The sequence below is a fragment of the Chlorocebus sabaeus genome, chromosome 13, assembly GCF_047675955.1.
Source record: "Chlorocebus sabaeus isolate Y175 chromosome 13, mChlSab1.0.hap1, whole genome shotgun sequence".
NCBI classification, from domain to species: Eukaryota; Metazoa; Chordata; class Mammalia; order Primates; family Cercopithecidae; genus Chlorocebus; species Chlorocebus sabaeus.
In genome coordinates this window covers 96,482,076-96,503,646 of record NC_132916.1, presented here as the reverse complement: position 1 = coordinate 96,503,646, position 21,571 = coordinate 96,482,076, and the positions used below count along the sequence as shown (strand labels likewise).

The window sequence follows — 21,571 nt, the reverse complement described above, 5'->3', positions numbered from 1 at the left end:
TTTTAATTTACTTTAACTTGAAAACTTTACTTCTCATTCTGCATTATATATAAAAAGCTTACTCTTTTTTTTTTTTTAAATTATACTTTAAGTTCTGGGATACATGTGCAGAACATACAGGTTTGTTATGGAGGTAGACACGTGCCATGGTGGTTTGCTGCACCCATCAACGCATCATCTACATTAAGTATTTCTCCTAATGCTATCCCTGCCCTAGCCCCCCACCCAGCCCTCTACCTGCCGACAGGCCCCGGTGTGTGATGTTCCCCTCCCTGTGTCCACTTGTTCTCATTGTTCAACTCCCACTTATGAGTGAGAACATGTGGTGTTTGGTTTTCTTTCCTGTGTTAGTTTGCTGAGAATGATGGTTTCCAGCTTCATCCGTGTCCCTGCAAAGGATGTGACCTCATCCTTTTTTATGGCTGCATAGTATCCCATGGTGTATATGTACCACATTTTCTTTATCCAGTCTATCATTGAAGGGCATTTGAGTTGGTTCCAAGTCTTTGCTATTGTGAATAGTGCCACAATAAGCATACGTGTGCATGTGTCTTTATAGTAGAATGATTTATAATCCTTTGATTATATATCCAGTAATGGAATGGCTGGGTCAAATGGTATTTCTAGTTCTAGATCCTTGAGGAACTGCCACACTGTCTTCCACAGTGGTTGAACTAATTTACACTCCCACCAACAGTGTAAAAGCATTCCTATTTCTTGTCAGTATCTGTTGTTTCTTAACTTTTTAATGATTGCCACTCTAACTGGTGTTAGATTGTATCTCATTGTTGTTTTGATTTGTGTTTCTCTAATGACCAGTGATGATGAGCTTTTTTTCATGTTTGTTGGTCACATAAATGTCTTCTTTTGAGAAGTGTCTGTTCATATCCTCCACCCATTTTTTGATGGGGTTATTTGTTTTCTCTTGTAAATTTGTTTAAGTTCCTTGTAGATTCTGGATATTAGCCCTTTGTCAGATGGATAGATTGCAAAAATTTTGTCCCATTCTGTAGGTTGCCTGTTCACTTTGATGATAGTTTCTTTTGGTGTGCAGAAACTCTTTAGCTTAATTAGATCCCATTTGTCTGTTTTGGCTTTTGTTGCCATTGCTTTTGGTGTTTTAGTCATGAAGTCTTTGCCCATGCTTATGTCTTGAATGGTATTGCCTAGGTTTTCTTCTAGGGTTTTTATGGTTTTAAGTCTTACATATAAATCTTTAATCCATCTTGAGTTAATTTTTTTATAAGGTGTAGGGAAGGGGTCCAGTTTCAATTTTCTGCATATGGCTAGCCAGTTTTCCCAGCACCATTTATTAAATAGGGAATCCTCTCCCTATTGCTTGTTTTTGTCAGGTTTGTCAAAGATCAGATGGTTGTAGATGTATGGTGTTATTTCTGAGTCCTCTGTTCTGTTCCATTGGTCTACGTATCTGTTTTGGTACCAGTACCATGCTGTTTTGGTACCAATACCATGCTGTTTTGGTTACTGTAGCCTTGTAGTATAGTTTGAAGTCAGGTAGTGTGATGCCTCTAGCTTTGTTCTTTTTGCTTAAGATTGTCTTGGCTATTCGGGCTCTTTTTTGGTTCCATATGAAATTTAAAGTAGTTTTTTCTAATTCTGCGAAGAAAGTCAAAGGTAGCTTAATGGGGATAGCATTGAATCTATAAATTACTTTGGGCAATATGGCCATTTTCACAATATTGATTCTTCCTATCCATGAACATGGAATGTTTTTCCATTTGTTTGTGTCCTCTCTTATTTCCTTGAGCAGTGGTTTGTAGTTTTCCTTGAAGAGGTCCATCACATCCCTTGTAAGTTGTATTCCTAGGTATTTTATTCTCTTAGTAGCAATTGTGAATGGGAGTTCACTCATGACTTGGTTTTCTGTTTGTCTATTTTTTTTTTAAGTGAAAGCATGTTTATTAAGAAAGTAAAGGAATAAAAGAATTGCTACTCCATAGGGAGAGCAGCAGTGTGGGCTGCTCAGCTGCCATTTTTATTGTTATTTCTTGATTATATCCTAAACAAGGGGTAGATTATTTATGAGATTCCCAGGAAAGGGGTAGGCAATTCCCAGAACTGAGGGTTCCTCCCTTTTTTAGACCATATAGTGTAACTTCCTGATATTACTATGGCATTTGTAAACTGTCATGGCACGGCTGGGCATGTCTTTTAGCATGCTAATACGTTATAATTAGCATGTAATGAGCAGTAAGGATGACCAGAGGTCACTTTCGTTGCCATCTTGGCTTTGGTGGGATTTGGCCAGCTTCTTTACTATATGCTGTTTTATTGGCAAGGTCTTTGTGACCTTCCTGTAGGTTGCCTGTTCACTCTGATTTAATGTTATTAATAGTTTTACTTTTGCTGGAAAATATAATTTGACCTCCTATCTCATCTGGTGACTAAGAATTACTTAACCTCCTGGGAATGCAGCCCAATAAGTCTCAGCTTTATTTTTACCCAGCCCCTAATCAAGATGGAGTAGCTCTGGTTCGAATGCCTCTGACATATTTCCTCCTTCCTTTTTACAAGAGAACCCTTAATCCTAAGGGTTGCAGAGCGGCAAAGATCTATCTTCTGTAACTTCTTCAAGCTGAATAGGGGTGATGATATTCTTGCTTAAGTATTAGGGTCTTTTGTATTTGGGGTACAGAGGAACTCAGTCAGAAAGTATCAGTATGGCCATTTATAATTCCAAGTTCCAACAAAAGTTGACATCTGGAAGATTAATAAGTGTTCGATTTAAGAAAATGTGTGGTAAGCTTATCCTGCATTCCTGCACAACAAGTACAACAGGAATATATTCCACAACAGTAAAGAAAAGTAAGTAAAATTATCCCAAGTAAATTAAATAACAAGGCTTTCTATGAACTGGGCAACTGTTGTCAACAAGCTGATGTGGGGTTGCTAACTGATACCAATACATAACCCGAATTAGAATATGAATCCAGATTTTTACATTACCCATTCCTCCTGTTTCTTTTGAGCACTGGCCAGAGATCACTGGTTGGTTCACAGGAATAAGCAGGGTTAGTCTAAATTGCTGACAAAAAAAACGCCTCAAAAACAACTGATGAGACTAGAATCAAATAACAGGTATACCTTAGTTCTTGAAACATAATTTTCTTCTTTCCAGTTTCCCATTTTTACTAAAGACATATCATGGTAAGACCAATTTGCTTTATTATACTTGGCCTGATTATTGGTATAAAGTACAGCAAGAATAATTATTTTTCACATAGGCTTTTTACATTGACTTTGATGGAACTTTGTTCCATAAAAGGAATCTCAGATAAGATGGTTTTTAAACCTGAGCCTAGCCATGAGTTTCTATCGTCAAATACCTATGAACTGGGTAAATTCCTTTCCTCTCGAGGTCCCAAGATAACTTGGAGCTCCTGGGCCTGTTAGAAAGTGACATTCTTTACTTACCACAGGTCAGGAAACCAGTACAGGGACTGTGTAGACAAGGCATGAGGCCAGTTTTCCCAAGAGGCTTTTATTGACTCTACAAGTCAAGTTTGATTCCTTAAAAGAAAGCAAGCCACTCCAGTCAAAGCCTTTGTAAAGTAACCAATTTCTCCAATTGTGACTTGTTACCAAAAAAAAATTCATTTTTTTGGTAATTTTTTTTTTTTTAATTTTATTTTACTTTAAGTTCTGGGAGACATGTGCAGAACGTGAAGGTTTGATACATAGGTAAACATATATAATTGATACATAGGTGTGACATGGTGTTTTGCTACATCTATCAACCCATCATCTAGGTATTAAGCCCCACATGCATTAGCTATTTGTCCTGATGCTCTTCCTCACCTCTCTCCCCCAACGGTCCCTGGTGTGTGTTGTTTTCCTCCCTGTGTCCATGTGCTCTCATTGTTCAGCTCTCACTTATGAGTAAGAACATGTGTTGTTTGGTTTTCTGTTCCTGTTTTAGCTTGCTGATGATGATGGCTTCCAGCTGCATCCATGTCCCTGCGAAGGACATGATCTCATTCCTTTTTATAGCTGTGTGGTATTCCATGGTGTATATGTACCACATTTTCTTTATCCAGTCTGTCATTGATGGGCATTTGGTTTGATTCCATGTCGTTGCTATTATGAATAATGTTGCAGTAAACATACATGTGCATTTATCTTTATAATAGAATGATTTATATTCTGTTGGGTATATACCCAGTAATGGGATTGCTAGGTCAAATGGTATTTCTGGTTCTAGATCCTTGAGGAATTGCCACACTTTCTTCCACAATGGTTAAACTAATTTACACTCCCACCAACAGTATAAAAGCATTCCTATTTCTCCACAGCCTTGCCGGTATCTGTTGTTTCTTGACTTTTTAATGATTGCCATTCTGACTAGCATAAGATGGTATCTCATTGTGGTTTTTATCGCATTTTTCTAATGATCAGTGATGTTGAGCATTTTTTCGTATGTTTCTTGGCCACATAAATTTCTTCCTTGGAGAAGTGCCTGTTCATATTCTTTGTCCACTTTCTTTTTTTGACCTTTGTTGGTTTAAAGTCTGTTTTGTCAGAGACTAGGATTGGAACCCCTGCTTTTATTTGCTTCCCATTTGCTTGGTAAATTTTCCTCCATCCCTTTATTTTGAGCCTGTCTGTGTCTTTGCTTGTAAGATGGGTCTCCTGAATACAGCACAGCAATGAGTCTTGACTCCTTATCCAATTTGCCAGTCTGTGTCTTTTAATTTGGGCATTTAGCCCATTTACATTTCAGGTTAGTTTTGTTACGTGTAAATTTGATCCTGTTATCATGATGCTATTTGGTAATTTTGCACACTAGTTGATGCAGTTTCCTTATAGTGTCATTGGTCTTTATATATTAATGTGTTTTTGCAGTGGCTAGTACCAGTTTTTCCTTTCCATATTTAGTGCTTCTTTCAGGAGCTCTTGCATGGCAGGCCTGGTGGTAACAAAATCCCTCAGCATTTGCTTGTCTGGAAAGGATTTTATTTCGTCTTTGCTTGTGAAGCTTAGTTTGGCTGGATATGAACTTCTGGGTTGAAAATTCTTTTCTTTAAGAATGTTGAATATTGGCCCCAATCTCTTCTGGCTTGTAGAGTTTCTGCTGAGAGGTCCACTGTTAGTCTGATGAACTTCCCTTTGTAGGCAACCTGGCCTTTCTCTCTGGCTACCCTTAATAGTTTTTCCTTCATTTCAACCTTGGAGAATCTGATGATTATGTGTCTTGGGGTCGACCTTCTTGTGGAGTATCTTAATGGTGTTCTCTGTATTTCCTGAATTTCAATGTTGGCCTGTATTGCTAGGTTGAGAAAGTTCTCCTGGGTAATATCCTGAAGTGTGTTTTCTAGCTTGTTTCCATTCTCCGTGTCTCCTGGTACTCCAATTAATCATAGGTTCAGTCTTTTTATGAAGTCCCATATTTCTTGGAGGCTTTGTTCATTCCTTTTTATTCTTTTTTCTCTATTCTTGTCTGCATGTCTTATTTCAGTAAGGTGGTCTTCAAACTCTGATATTCTTTCTTCAGCTTGGTCGATTCCACTGTTGATACTTGTGTATGCTTCACGAAGCTCATGCGCTGTGTTTTTTAGCTCTATCAGATCATTAATGTTCTTCTCTAAACTGGTTATTCTAGTTAGCAATTCCTCTAACTTTTTATCAAGGTTCTTAGCTTCTTTGCATTGGGTTAGAACATGCTCCTTTAGCTCAGCATAGTTTATTACCCATCCTCTGAAGCCTACTTCTGTCAATTCATCCATCTGATCCTCTGTCCACTTCTGCGCCCTTGATGGAGAGACATTGCAACCATTTGGAGGAGAAGAGACACTGTGGCCTTTTGGTTTTTCAGCATTTTTTCGTTGATTATTTCTCATCCTCATGCGTTTGTCTAGTTTTGGTCTTTCAGGCTACTGACCCTTGGATGGGTTTTTAAGGGGGCGTTTTTGTTGTTGTTGTTGTTGATGATGCTGTTTTGTTGTTGCTTTCTGCTTGTTCTTCTTTCAATCGTCAGGTTCCTCTTCTCTAGGACTGCTGCAATTTGCTGGAGGTTCACCTCTGGCCATATTCATCTGATTTGCTCCCTGGAGATGTCACTCAAGGAGGCTGTAGAACAGCAAAGATGGTGCCTACTCCTTCTTCTGGGACCTCTAACCTCCAGTGGCATCAACCTGATGCCAGTAGGATTGCTCCTGTAGAGGGTGTCTGACAACCCCTGTTGGAGGGTTTCACCCAGTTGGGTGGCACAGGGAGCAGGACCCATTTAATGAAGCGCTTCTCCCTTGGTGGAGGGGGTGTGCTTCACTGGGGGAAAACCCATTCGTCTGGGCTGTCTGGATTCCTCAGAACTACCAGGAGGCGAGGCTAAGTCTGCTGGTCCATAGAGACTGTGGCCACCCCTCCCACTAGGGGCTCAGGCCCAGGGAGATCTGAATTCTGTCCCTGAGCCTCTGGCTGGAGTTACTGGGGTTCCTGCAGGGAAGCCCCACCTAATGAGGAAGGATGGGTCAGTGTTAGGCCTGAAATGGCACTCTGGTGGCAGACTGCCACGGCCAGTGTGTGGGCTGTGGGGACAAGTCTTGGGACCAAACCGTCCAGCCTCCCTGCCTCCAGTAGGAGAAAAGCACAGCTTGGAGCTATAGAAATGGGTACCGCCTTTCCCCTGCCCAGGGAGCTTAGAGTGTTAGGCCCAGTGCTAGTTGCTGCCCCTCCTGCAAGGAGCTCAAATGGCTTAGACAGCAGGCAGCCCCAGCAGGTGCTGGTTGCCCTTCACCTCAGGAGTTTGGTAGGCTTAAACAGATTCCAGCTGAGAGGCTGTAAGAATCTGCATGTTCCAGGGTTTAGACGCTAGGCCCCAGTGGCGTGGGTTCCTGAGTGGGATTTTCCAATTCGGGGATTGCACAGTTCCATAGAAATAGCACAGTTTCCCTGGCTAGGTAGCATGCTCACTCACTGCCTCCCTTGACTGGGGGGAGGGGGTTCCCCTGCCCCTGTGGCTCTTAGGTGGGCCGCAGCAACACACTCTTCTTCCTTCTCTCCATGAGTCACAGCAGTCTTCTAGTCAATTTTGATGAGACAACCTGGATACCTTGGTTTCTGGTGAAGGATTCACAGGCTTATTATGGTTTTTTCAATGGGAGCCTCTGAATACTGCTGCTTCTAGTCACCCATCTTGGCCCTGCAGATCCTATTTTTAATACCAGATTCTGGATCCCAAAAAGAGGGACTCAGTCCATCTCCCATGGGAGTCTTATTTCTCAACAGAAGGGTAGGCTTGTTGCCATACCTTCCAGGTGACCAAGAGTTTGCTTTTCTAATTCAAACGTGCAAGGAACCCAGTATCTCCCCATAAATGCCATTAGCCATCCCCAAAAGTATATTTCCTACCTAGTTATTATACACCAAAACTCTCGCATAACACCAAGTAATTTCTAATACCCCAAAAGTAAAAATGTCAGATAATGCAATGCAAAACACGACGGAGCTTAGATTTTGAAAGGGGTCTATCCACTTTCAATTCCTGAGGTTTCATGAGGAAAACAGAGGTTTTTCCCAAAATGGTCTGTGGCACCTCTGTTTTGCCCAAGGAGTCCCAGTTTGTTAGAGCTTGAATATCAGCTTTTAATTAAGCCGACTTTTAACCATAGCACTCTTTAAAAAATTCTTTTACATCTCTTATTACCTGACTTTAGCCACATCACATGGCCAATATTTCTAGCTTTTAAACTTTACCAAAGGTAATCTCTTAGGTGCTCAGAGAAAGAAAAATTGAAATGGCTCATGGAAGGGGAGAGAATCAACAAACAGTAAAGATCACACAGATGTCAAACCAGGAAGGACTCATTCCCTAATCCAGGAATTGAATCTAAACCTAAGCCACCGTTGTAAAATGGCAAAACCTTAGCTGTTTAGCTACAGCATTTGGTGGTTTCAATTGCCCTTCCCAGAAGGAGCCTACAGCAGTCAATTTTGAGCTTGCAAAGGCTTTTAACAGCTCAAGATAATTTTTAGAGCTAACTTATGACATGAATTTCAACATTCTTGGAAGGCAGAGATTAAGAGAAAGTACTGCCATGTGATTACAAGGTCAAGCTCCCAAGGACATAACTTACCAGTTTGTTGGACTGGCTTGAACAGCAGGCTTATGCGGTCCTAAACCTATGTTCTATCCTAAGGTACTTCTCTTTATGACAGAGCGACACAGACAAATTCATAGCACAAAGTACAGCATATTCACTACAATTTCAGACTAGCCTCACAAATCTTTTTTCCATTAATCAAAATTTTACAGTAGAGATAAACAGTGATTTTCACCATTCATTCAACCAGTTTGCATAGAGTAAGAGAAGCCAGAAGCCTGACTAGTAAGAAATTCCTAAATTTTTGTCAGCATACCAGGCTTCTGGGTTCCCTTTCCCTCAGGGGCCCTAGCAACCCTACTTGCCACAACATAACCCTAGGGGCCAAGCTGCAACACAAAAGAAAATCTTTTTTTTTTTCTTTTTTTTCTGTTTCATGGGATCACAGGCAAAGCCTCTCAATTTTCTAAGATGCCACCAAACCAAATGCATGGGGGACCCGAATTAACATTTTCCATTCTGGCTGGTGCAAAATACACGTGACAAAACATAGATATTAGCCACTCTGCCTAGCACCCAATATTGAAATGACAAGCCTCAAAGTTTCCCCTGGATGGGCTCTGTCATCTTTAATCCATTCGAAGTGGATTAAAGTAGTCTGAACATGTGATCTCTGGGCAAGATGGTCGCTCTGAGTAACAGAAAATATAGAAAAGGGAAAGGAGAGAAAGAGAGAGAGAAAAGCATTGTCTGCAGTGGGGTGGAGAAGGCAAAGAGCTCAGGGAGACCAGAGAAAGACCCACCCATTGCAGTGACACTGAATCAGAAGTTCAGGCTTCTCGGTAGTGACGAGATCTTTTCCAGCAGTCCTATCAGCTCTCAGGTGTCCCCCTTTGGGGAGAAGAAAGTTCTCCATGTCCCATGCTCCTGCATATGCCTAATCCTGTCACCCATAGCCATCAGCAAAGAGCGCAAGGGAAATTAATCCAAAGAGAATAGTGACTAACATACCATAGTACCAAATCCATTTTAACCAAGAAAGACTCTACTGAGGTGGGGGACCTCTAACCCCCTAAACCTTAGGAAGGACTCTAAGTCTTCCTAAGTTGGGCCTAGAACCCAAGTTCTTTAAATATCCTTGTCTTCTATTAAGAGGGGCCTTTAACCCACTCTGTCTTAGGAGGGACGCTAACCCTCCTAAGTTAGGTCTCCAACCCCATCACATCCTTTGCCTTAGTACCCCACCACTTACCCAAAGTCAGTCAATTGCTGCTGCAGTTTATCTCCTTTGGGTCAGGGGACTCCTCAATATTTTTCCTTCGTGCTTTGCCAGCAAGATGTTACTGGAAAGGGGTTCCAATCCAGACCCCAAGAAAGGGTTCTTGGATCTCACACAAAAAAGAATTCAGAGAAAGTCCATATAGTAAAGTGAAAGCAAGTTTATTAAGAAAGTAAAGGAATAAAAGAATGGCTACTCTATAGGCAGAGCAGCCAAACTTATTCTTTTTATATATAAATCACAGTTGTACAGTATACTCATGGTATTAACATTTCATGGGTACAAAAAGGAAACCAATAGAAAATAATAAGAAAAAAAGGTTCATAAACACTGGTTTAGATAAGAGCAGTGGAAGTAGGACTGCAGAACAATGGGTCAATTACAAAGAATTTTTTTGGAGGTAAATCATTATGACTCAGTGATAAATCTGATTTGAAGGGTGACAGAGGGGAAGATGTCAAATATGACTCCTAGGTCTGGCTTAAGCAACACCATAGATTATTCTATCAGCCATGAGATAAGAAAGCATTAGAAGAGCACCAAGAGTGTATTTGTCATTTGATAGTTTATTTTGTGAAGTCTATTAGTGTGTGCACAATTGTGTATTTGTGTGCACACATTTAATGAAAGGGAAGGGTCTTTGGTGTATTGACTTTTAAGTATCTATAGTAGGCAGAAATAATGGCCCTCTCAAAATGTTCACAACCTAATTCCTGGAACCTGTGAATAAATTTTACATTGCAAACAGGAATTAAGGTTACAGATAGAATTGAGGTTTTAATCACTTGACCTTAAGATATTAATGGTAATCACCAGGAAAGCCACCAGGAAAATAATTCAGAAATATATAGTAGAAGATAACTATACAAAGGAATTAAAATGGTGTACTAGAAATATCTGTTTAACAGAAAAGGTGGCAGTAATGGAGGAATTCAGGAACAAAAAAGACATACCAAATAAAAACAAAATAGCAAAGTAGCGATGTAAATCCCATTTTATCAATAAATATATTAAATGTGTAAATAGATTAAATTCTCCAGTTAGATTGGCAGATGGCTTCTAAAATATGAAAATATGATCCAATTATATGCTACTTACAAGAGACTCACTTTAGATACAAAGGTGCAAATAGGTTGAAAGTAAAAGGATAGAAAATAGATACCTGCAAAAGTAACCAAAAGAAAGCTCTAGTGGCTATATTAATATTAGACAAAATGGACTTTAAGACAAATGTTATTTCTAGAGTCAAAGATGGATACTTTATAATGATAAAAGATTAATGTACCAGAAAAATACAATAAATATAGATGTAAATATACTTAACAGAGACTCAATGTATATGAAGCAAAAGCTTACAAATTGAACAAAGATAAATAATTCAACAATAATATGAGACTTCAGTACCCCACTTATCATAATTGATAGACAAGTAGATAGAAGATCAGCAAGGAAGTAAACTCAAACAATGCTACAAACCAATTAGACCTAACAGACACTCCACCCAGTTATAGCAGAATACATATTCTTTTCAAGTGCTCATGGAATATTCACCAAAATAGACCATATGTTAGGCCATTAAACAAATCCTGCAAATTTACAATGATTGGAATCATACACAGTGTGTCCTTTTGCCCACAATGAAATGAAATTGAAAAATCAAAAACAGAAGAAAATTTGAAAAATTCACACATATGTGGAAATTAAACGACATACATCTAAAGGACCAATGAATGATTCAAAGGAGAAACCACAAGGGAAATTAGAAAATACTTTTAGATGAATGGAAGTGAAAACACAGCATAACAAAACTAATGGGATACAATGAAAGCAGTGATCAGAGAGGACTTACAACTGTAGACACCTACATTTTAAAAAGAAGAAAAAACCTACATTTTCACATTCAGAGAAAAAAAAAAAGAAGAGCAAACTGAACCAAAAAAAATATTAGAGCTAAAATAAACACAATAGAGAATGGAAAAATCATATAGAACCTCAATGAAACCAAAAGTTATTTCTTTAAGGATAGCAACAAACTTGATTAACATTTAACTAGACTGATAACTACTCGAAGAGAGAGAGAGTGGGAGAGAGAAGACTCAAATTACTAAAATCAGGAAAGAAAGGGCAGACATTGCTAGCAATGTTCCTCCTTAGTAAAAAGGATTTTAATGAAATATGGTAAATAATGGTATGCTGACAAGTTCGATTACCTAGATAAAATGACAAATTCTTAGAAGACACAAACTACCAACACTGACTCAAGAAGAAATATAAAATCGCCTATGACAAGTAAGGAGATTGAATCAGTTATCAAAAATTTTTTGTTAAAGAAAAGCTGAGGATCAGATGGTTTCACTGGTGAGTTCTACCAAACAGCCAAGGAAGAATTAGCACCAATCCATCACAAACTCTTCTAATAAATAGAAGAGAAGGGAATATTTCCTAACTCATTCTATAAGGCCACTATTACCCTGATACAAAAGCCAGACGAAAGCATCATAGGAAAATAAAACTATAGACCAATATCCCTTATGAATCTTCAACAACATGGTAGTAAACATAATCCAACAACATGTAGAAAGGATTATATATCATGACCAAATGAAATTTATTCCAGGAATTCAAGATTGGTTCAACACACAAAACTGAATCAATGTAATACAGCATATTTTAGAATAAAGGAAAAACTCCACATGATCATTTCACCAGATGCAGAAAAACCATTTGACCCATATGCAACACCCTTTCATAACAAAAATACTCAACTAACTAGGGGTAGAAGGAAATTCCTCAAACTAGTAAAAGGCATTTTTGAAAATCCCACAACAAACATCATGCTTATGGTGAATGACAGAAAGCCTTCCCCTTAAGATCAGGAAAACCAAGGATGCCTGCTCTAACCACTTACATTCAACAGAATAAAAAGGCATCCAGATTGGAAAGGAAGAAGTAAATGTATCTATTTGCAGATGGCATGATCTTATATGTGGAAAACCATAAAGAATCCACAAAAGAGCTATTAGAGCTAACAAAGAAGCTCAGCAAGTTTGCAGGATACAAGCTCAATGTACAAAAGTGAGGTGTAATTTTACGTACCAGTAATGAGCAATCACATATACCAGCAATGAGTAATCTAAAAATAAAATCAAGAAAACAATTACACTTTAAAATAGCATAAAAAAATAAAATACTTGAGTAAATTTAACCAAAGAGGCATAAGACATTTACATTGAAAGCTACCAGATATTGCTGAAAGAAATTAAAGAAGACCTAAATAAATGGAAAGACATCTGGTATTCTTGCATTGAAAGCTTAATATTGTCAAGATGGCAATATCCCCCAATTTAATTACAGATATAATGCAATCTCTAACAAAATTCCAACTTCCCTTTTTTCAGAAATAGACGAGCTGATCCTAAAATTTATGTGGAATTACAAGGAACCCAGAAAAATAAAAATAATCTCATTCTTGAAAAATAAGAACCAGACTGAAAGATGTATACTTTCTGATTTCAAACCCTACTTCAAAGAAATACTACTCCAAACAGTATAATACGGATATAAATTTAGACAAATAAACCTATACATGTATGGTTAGCTGATTTTTGACAAGGGTGATAACACCATTCCATGAGGAAGAAATGGCATTTTCAACAAAGGGTGCTGGGACAACTTAATGTCCACATGCCAAATGAATTTGGACTGCCTTCCTCATGCCATATGCAAAAATTAACTCAAAATGGATCAAAGACTTAAATATAAGAGGCAGAATTATAACATTTTTAGAAGAAAACATAGGCATGAATCTTTATGACCTTTGACCAAGGCAATGGCTTCTTAGATATGACACCATAAGCACAAGCAACCAAAGAAAAAATAAATAAATTGGACTTCACCAAAATTTTAAAAAGTTTGCATATTAAAAGACAGTATCAAAAACAGTGAATAGGCTACCCACACTATGGGAGAAAATATTTGCTCATCATATATCTGAAAAGAGTTAACTGTCCAGAATATAAAAAGAACTTTTACAACTCAACATTTAAAAAAACCAAGAAATTAAAAACTGAGCAAAGGATTTGAATATTCACTTCTCAAAAAAAGATACATAAGTGGCCAATAAGCAACTGAAAATATGTTCAACATCATCAGTCATTAGGAAAATGCAAATCAAAATGATGATGAGATAACATTTCATAGCCACTAGGATGGTTATATACATTTTTTAAAGGAAGAAAATAACTGTTGGTGAGGATGGGGATAAATTGGAATCCTCATACACTGCTGGTGGGAATGTAAAATGATTCTACCTCGAGGTCCATATCCACGAGAACTGAAAAAATATGTTCACGCAAAAACTTGTACATGAATGTTTATAGTAGCATTATTCATAATAACCAAAAAGTGGAAATAATCCCTATGTTTATCAACTGATGAACAGATAAACAAATATAGTATACCCATACAATAAAATATTACTCAGCCATAAAAAGAATGGAGTATTGATACATACTACCACATGGACGAACCTTGAAAACATGATGCTAAGTAAAAGAAGTCAGTCACAAAAGACCACTTATTCTTTCGTGTCTATAAAAGGTTCCAAATGGGAAAATCCATCGTGACAGACCATAAATTCCTAGTTGCCAGGGGCTGAACAAGGCAGGAATAGGGAGTTACTGCTAAGGAGCATTGGATGTCCTTTGGGGATGATAAAAATGTTCTGGAATCAGATGGTCGTGGTGCTTGTACAACTTTGTAAATATACCATCAACCACTGAATTTAAATTTAAAATGATGAATTTTATGGTATGTGAATTACATCTCAATTTTTAAAGAGCAAAGAGGGAGACAGAAGAAGGGAGTAAGAAAAAGAGATGCCATAGAAGATGGAGAAAAGGGATCATAACTCAAGTCATGCAGGTGGCCTCTAGAAGCTGACAAAGGCAAGAAAACGGATTTTCCCCTTGAACCTCCAGAAAGGAAAACAGCCCTACTAGCAACTTGGATCTTGATTTTCATCCATTGAGACCTTTGTCAAACTTTTAACCTACAGAACTATATTCATGTTTGTGGTAATTTGTTATAGCATCAGTAGAAAACTAATACAGTACCTTTGACATGTGTAAGTGGAAATGTCCAGTATGAAATTTCATATGTGAGTCTAGGGTTCAGAAGAGAGATTTGGGCTAGACATATAATAGCAATTTGTAGCTGCTATTTCAATACATTTATATATATGTATGAGAGAATCCACTGAATATCTGCAGGTATTTGAGGTTAATTATTACCTATTATTTACATTTTTAATATCAAGGCACAGAGAGGTTCAAAAACTTCCTTGAGGCATGCAAGTATTAAGTGGTAGAGCTGTGACTCAAATGTGGGGAGTCTGGCTTCAGAGTTGGCTCACTCCTCACAAATAAATAGATTTGTGAATTATCATGTAGGTTATAATTGAAGCTATGTGAGAAACACCTATTAGTAACATGGAACACATCAGTCACATTTGCAAGAGCTCCTTTGGTGGAGTGTGAGGCAGAGTCCAGATTGGGTTGATGAGTGAATGAGGGTTGAGAAAGTGGAGATGCAAGTGTAGACACATTTTCTGGAAACCACGTCTGTGAAGAGGGAAAGAAAGATAGCATCACATCAGCAGGAGAATGGGAGCTGAGAGGGGTAGTTTTTCAATGAAAGTCTTGAAGATGTTTTGAAAACTATTCGGAAATTCTGATGGAGGGGGGTGAGTCTGTAAAAGTGAGAAAGAATAGTTATTCCTGTTTAAGAATTCTGAGAAGAAAGGAGGAGGGGGATCTATCTACGACACTGGAAGGATTGGCCTTAGATAGGAAAGGGACAGTTCCTTTATTGTATCTGAACGGAGTGAAAGGACTGGATGTAAGCTGATATATTTGGTTTTAAGAAGTTGAGGACATTTCTGAGGGCTTCTGTGTTTTATTCTCTCATATGAAGCAGGAGTCAAGGTTGCCCTCTGAGCATGGGAGAGGTGGCAAAAATGTAGGTGAAGTCAATGGCTGTAACAGTGGCACCGCAGCAGAGAATCAGTAGTTTGAGGAGAGTGAAGAAGGCTTGAATAATCATTTTGGAAAACAAGAGATTAAGTTGCCCAGAGAAACATCGCCATATTTTTGTCAGCCTCAAGGGCTCAATTAAGGATTTATTTGATTTGCTACTATCCTCTTTAAGTTGTTCACAAATTACTACACATGTCTTAGATTTCTCCTCACTCCCAACAGTATTGTAAAATTCTTCTTCAATTTTCATCTCAATGCCTAGGATAGTGTTGAGAAATATTTAGGAAATATTTTTGGATTAATTAGGGTATTCGATTAATCTGAATACTTCAGTTCCCAACATTTCTTTTTTTTTTTTTTTTTTTTTTTGAGGCGGAGTTTCGCTCTGTCGCCCAGGCTGGAGTGCAGTGGCCGGATCTCAGCTCACTGCAAGCTCCGCCTCCCGGGTTCACGCCATTCTCCTGCCTCAGCCTCCCGAGTAGCTGGGACTACAGGCGCCCGCCACCTCGCCCGGCTAGATTTTTGTATTTTTTAGTAGAGACGGGGTTTCACCGGGTTAGCCAGGATGGTCTTGATCTCCTGACCTCGTGATCCGCCCGTCTCGGCCTCCCAAAGTGCTGGGATTACAGGCTTGAGCCACCGCGCCCGGCCAGTTCCCAACATTTCTAGATAAATGAAGTTTACTGTAACATGTTTATAAAAGACAAATAAACTAGACATCTCCTTCCAAATAGGATTTCAATGGAACTCTTCTACGTTTTAAAAAAGGTCAGCCATACAATATCTGTTTTAAAGTTAACAAAAAAAATTACCGAAAGACCTTATCCCACAAAAGCTAGAGAAAAAAAGCTTCCACCTCTCATTTTTATTTTGAGGTTAATAAACTTCATTTTATAAATTTATAGATCCATTACTAGTAGAATAAACATTCACATGGGTATGTTGAGTAGTGAGAAAGTGAGCTCTTTTTTGAGGAAGCAGACAGTGAAATGAGACACGAGGGATGGCTCTGGGCAGAGATAAGGGAACTCCTGCCAAACTCCTTTCCTGCTTGTTACTGTCCACAAATATGTGTGTGGTTGCAGTTGAGCTTCTTTGAGGCCCTGTTTCTTGCCAGAGGCTGATAAAAAAAAATGTGACCATTTAGTTACAAATGGAAATCTCACAGCATGTGAAGCATAGCAACCAAGAGAGTCCCAAGGAAACTACCCAGCAACAATCAGAAAGTTAAAAACAAAGCAACCCAGTAACCAAAACATAACCCAGACAAACTATAGAGCCAAGGAAAGAAGGAAACACTCTAGGCAGAGCAGAGATGCTCTGTGTCAGGTTCAGTTCAACAGTGTCACAAGACTTGTACTTCCTCACTCATATTTAGCAGATGCCTACTGTGTGGCAGTGCTTTGCCAGGGGCGAGGAATTTTAAATTGAATAAGAAATAGTCCTTGTCTTCAATGAAATAACCCCAGCAGTACAGTGTGACATATGCTAGGATGAGGCATCTGCAAAGTACCATGGGAGAAAAGGAGAGCTGGGGTGTCTGGGGATATGTTTAATTTGAGATGTGTTTGGGACATTCAGTTGGAACTGAACTGATCTCAGACTTCATTTGGCAGTTGGATTTATAGGCTATAACTTGGAACAGACAGTATGAATGGTGATATATGATAAGAGTATATATAGGTTGTAGGCCAAGTGCGGTGGCTCATGCCTGTAATCCCAGCACTTTGGGAGGCCGAGGTGGGTGGATCATCTGAGCTCAGGAGTTCAAGACCAGCCTGACCAACATGGTGAAACCCCATCTGTACTAAAAATACAGAAAAATTAGCTGGGTGTGGTGGTGCATGCCTGTAGTCCCAGCTACTTGGGAGGCTGAGGCAGGAGAATCACCTCAGCGATTGAACCCTGGAGGCAGAGGTTGTCATGAGCTGAGATCGTGCCACTGCACTCCAGCCTTGGTGACACAGTGAGACTCCAACTCAAAAAAATATATATATATCTATAGGTTGTAGCTGAAGTTAAGGAGTTTGGAGAGAGTCATGAGGGTATAATTAAAGTAACTGAAGAGCTCTGGGGAGTATTGACATTTAAAGGAGAAACCAAGAAGAGGAAGATGGAAGGAGGTAGAAGTAAACCAGGAAAGTAACAGAAATAAAAGCAAGAGGGAGCACCAAGAAGTGTCTAATTCTGCACAGCACTCCAAAGTATATGTTGAATTTGGAAAGGAGGAGATCATTGATGACATTCATTAGCCAGCTTAGAGCAGTGCTAGGAGGAAGTCATGAAAATTAAGGAAGGAGAGAGAGCAAATGTAAATATGTTTGTGGTATTGTAAAGGAAAATCCAGCAACTTTTCCATTTAAATAGCACACTTTGACACAAGCTTCACGCAGCTGGTCTAGCAGGCTCTAGTTCAACTCTTTAAACTCTTTTTCATCATTTAAATGAGATCTACTTTCAAGCCCTGAGAAGCCAGGAAAGAGAGTATGAAGTGAACTGACACTTGAGTCGTTATCAGGTCCTGGTCTTTTACATACATTATTTCATTTAATACCCACAAAACCATTTAAAGAAGTTACCATTTTTTAGTTTAAGATCCAAAGGAATGATGAAAGTGAGGTGTTAGTAGTATTGCTTACTAACCTCAACTGTTACCACTTTGTTTTGATTTTGTAGCCTCAGGAAGACTTAACATTTATCTTATGTTATCTTTATCTTATGCTTATGAGTCTTCCAGGTTTTGAAAAGTCTTGGGCCATTGGCTATCTGTGACCTACCGGAATACTTCTTTTAGGGTCACTCCCACCTTCTCTTGCAAGTTGCATTACAGGAGCATCACCTGAATCAGAGCTACCTGTGTCTGCTCTCCTGGCTCATTACTTAGCTGGTCCCCCTTCTGCAACTCTTAGGGAATCTTCAAACTTCAGCATCTATTCTTTTCTTTTCTTTCTTTTGGCTATAAACTGAAAAGATCACATCATATCTACCTAAAACCTATATCCAATCCTATGATGATTTTCTTCTAACTGGAAAAATGTACTCTGAGCAACTAATTTAAATCATTCACCTGCCACTCATATTTCCATTTCATATAAAGTGCTATTTATGAATTTCAGAAAAATTGAGTGTTAGCATTTCCATGATGGCTTTGGGTGATTACTTGAGCTTTATTATGCACTGAATGTTTGTGTTCCCCAAAAATTCATATGTTAATACCTTGTTTCCCAAATATGATGGTATTAGGAGTGGGGGCCTTTGGGAGGTAATTAGGATTAGATGAGGTTATAAGGGTAGGGACCCCATGAATGAAATTACTGCCCTTATTGGAGTCCTGAGAGAGCTTGCCTCCCCTCTCTGCTCTTCACTATGTGAGGATAAAACAAGAAACTTGGCAGTATGCAACTTGAAAGAGGACCTGCACCAAAGCCGGACCATGCTGACATTCTGATCTCAGACCTCCAGCCTCCAGAACTGTGAGAAATACGTTTCTGTTATTTATAAGCCAACTATTCGATGACGCTTTTTTATAGCAGCCTAATACCAGCTTCTTGGAGGAAGTGATGGGAATATGGACTCTTCATGTTTTTCTTTGATTTAATGTTTATGTAGTTTTTGTGTATTTTAGTTGTATTTTTAAATTTATATGATTTACATATTAGCAAGGTCAGTAAAATCTACTATTTTAATGTCTAGGAGATGTATTAACTTTTATAAACAGGACCCCAAAATGGTATAGATTAACTGAAGCACCTTTTTAAAGCAATCATCATTTTAAGGATACATCTCTGAGAATCTGATTTTTTATAGCATTGTTTTTGACATAAGAAACTCTCAAGAACTTGTCCTCTTAGCCCACATGTGGACAGTTCCAGGCAGTTTAATCAGGTCTCTGTATTGCTGAACAATGTACCTTATACAAAATCACATCTGGGGCTAAACCTCAACTCATTTCAATTTCTCAAGCAACATGTGAACAAAACCATATTTACTTTAAATATCACAAGCTGTGTGTTCATGTTGACATATAATATTAAGATTAAATCACATAGCCTAAATGCCTACTTTTTATTTGGTTTAAAAGTTCATTTAAATACTATCTTATTTCCTAGAGGCTTAGACTCTTAAATCAGAAAGCCTTTTCTATGTTACACTCTAAAATCAAGCTATTGGATTTAAAAAGTTCACCAAACATGAACAGAAAGCTAACACCACTTTTAAATGACTCTGGAGTAGCATTAAAAAACCCCTCAATTTGGAAGGTCATTGAATTCAAATCCAATCTCTTTATGCTTAAAGAGCCTATAAAACAGCTCTTCAGGCATAAAGGTATAATGATTAATGTAAATATTCCTTATACTTATAAAAATTTGACTTTACCTTCAATCCATTTGTCTTAACCACAACCTCTGGCTCCATTATAAACATATTTAATTCACTTCTAATTGACAATTCTTTTTATTTTTTAAGGGAAACTTATCTATCCCTCCTAAGATTAGCTTTGTTGTATGATTTTGATGTGCATGGCTATTTTGGAGTGAGACAGGGAACAAGCAATATCTTGCCATTCCATTTTTCTAGACATTGGTATTGAATCTAGAAAGAAATGAAAGGACTGAAACGTCTGCAAAAAATTCCAAAGTAGAGGTCTTAAAGAATTTTTTTTTTTTTAATAAATAAAGTCAGATAAAAATGAACGGGAAAAAGTGTATAACTGGCTGTGGAAATGGTCATTTTTTGGAAATAAGACAAACTTTCTCCATCAGAAGAAGGAAATAGTTGCATATGAGCTAATAGTTTTGTAGGAAAACTGACGATTATTACAAGGACAGAACTGTGAAAGTGTACATATCTAGTTTTAGTCTAGAAAGTAATTGGGCTAAGTGAAGCCCAATTCTCTGATGGATTCCAACCTATCTGAGAATATGGCCTCTGTAATAGTTTGGGAATGGAATTTTGTGCCAGAATTTAATTTTGTGCCAAAATTGAGAGACAGAGAGAGAGAGAAGCCTCGGTATTGGGCACTGTTAGTTGAAGGTTGACAAGGAGGAAACACAACCAGGTGAAATAAGGAAAGATTTCAAAGGCATAAAAGGAGTACCAGGGAGGGCAAACCTTGGCTTTCTTATCCATCACCTTATTGTAGGGTGGTCTAGTCAGATAATCCTAGAGCTGAAAGTGACCTTGAGAACCTCTGCTTCTACCCCTACATTTTTAGATGACAAAATTGAGCCTCGAGAAAAGCTGCTTGGTGAACTCTGTTCCCAGTCTTTGGGAAAAAAGTATTTTATTTAACATCACCTAACACGTTCTCATTAGTTATTGCTAAGGTATTATAATAAAAACAATGCTGTGGTTGCATGTAAATGCATACAAATGAGCATCATCATTATCATCATCATCACTATTTTTACTGAGCATTTGTAAAGAAAACTGTTGCATTTGTCTCAGATACAAGACTCAGATAATTCCCTAGAAGCCTGAGGACAAGATTCTAGATCAATCCTCTAAACCGGGTTGATTCCTCATCCACTTTCTGACCTCCTACTTTCTTGGTGAGAAATGATTATTGACCCTCCTCAATGAGGGTGTATTGATAGATCATAGTTTTTTGTCCCCTACTGGATGTTGCATGGAGAGTTGGGCTGAAATTCTGCTTAGCAAGTGAGAAGCCATAAAGGGAAGAAAGGGTCAGACACTTCCAAATCTTTGGATTTTCTTAGTTCCTCTTTTGTAAGCCTCCATTATTGTGTATAGTCAGCAGGGTCCCAGAGGCAGACCACCACTGACCATCTTGGCAGTACTTGTCAGCAGCAGTGCCCAGCTCCCATGGACTAATTCAGTTAGTGGTAGCTTTTGTTCCTAGTGACAGAGCCTTCCTGGGGCTGCTCCAGTAGCAGCCAGACCTCCTAAGGAGAAGCAGCCCTGCCAGTCTTCCAAGTCCCAAGCTCCATCTCCTTCAGTGACAACAAGGCTCTCCATTATCCTTTCTGAAGATACCCTATGTCCCAGTTCCTACTGAATCCAGCAGTGTTTTTCAATCTGTGTGTTTCAGATGCCTGAGAAGTCACTGAATTACTTCAAGAACAAGTGAATTAATATTTACATAAAGTATGTATGTTAATAAGCTGAATAAATATTAATAGTTACTGTACTTATATTCTGTACTGTACTAAGCCCTTTGCACACATTATCTCATT

General features: G+C 38.4%; 1 protein-coding gene across 6 annotated transcripts in view; it reads left to right on the top strand.

Annotated features, from left to right (window-relative positions):
* LOC140713193 (uncharacterized) overlaps positions 1-21,571 on the top strand; it is a 229,200-nt gene that overhangs the window by 17,566 nt on the left and 190,063 nt on the right. The gene's annotated exons all lie outside the window — the stretch shown is intronic.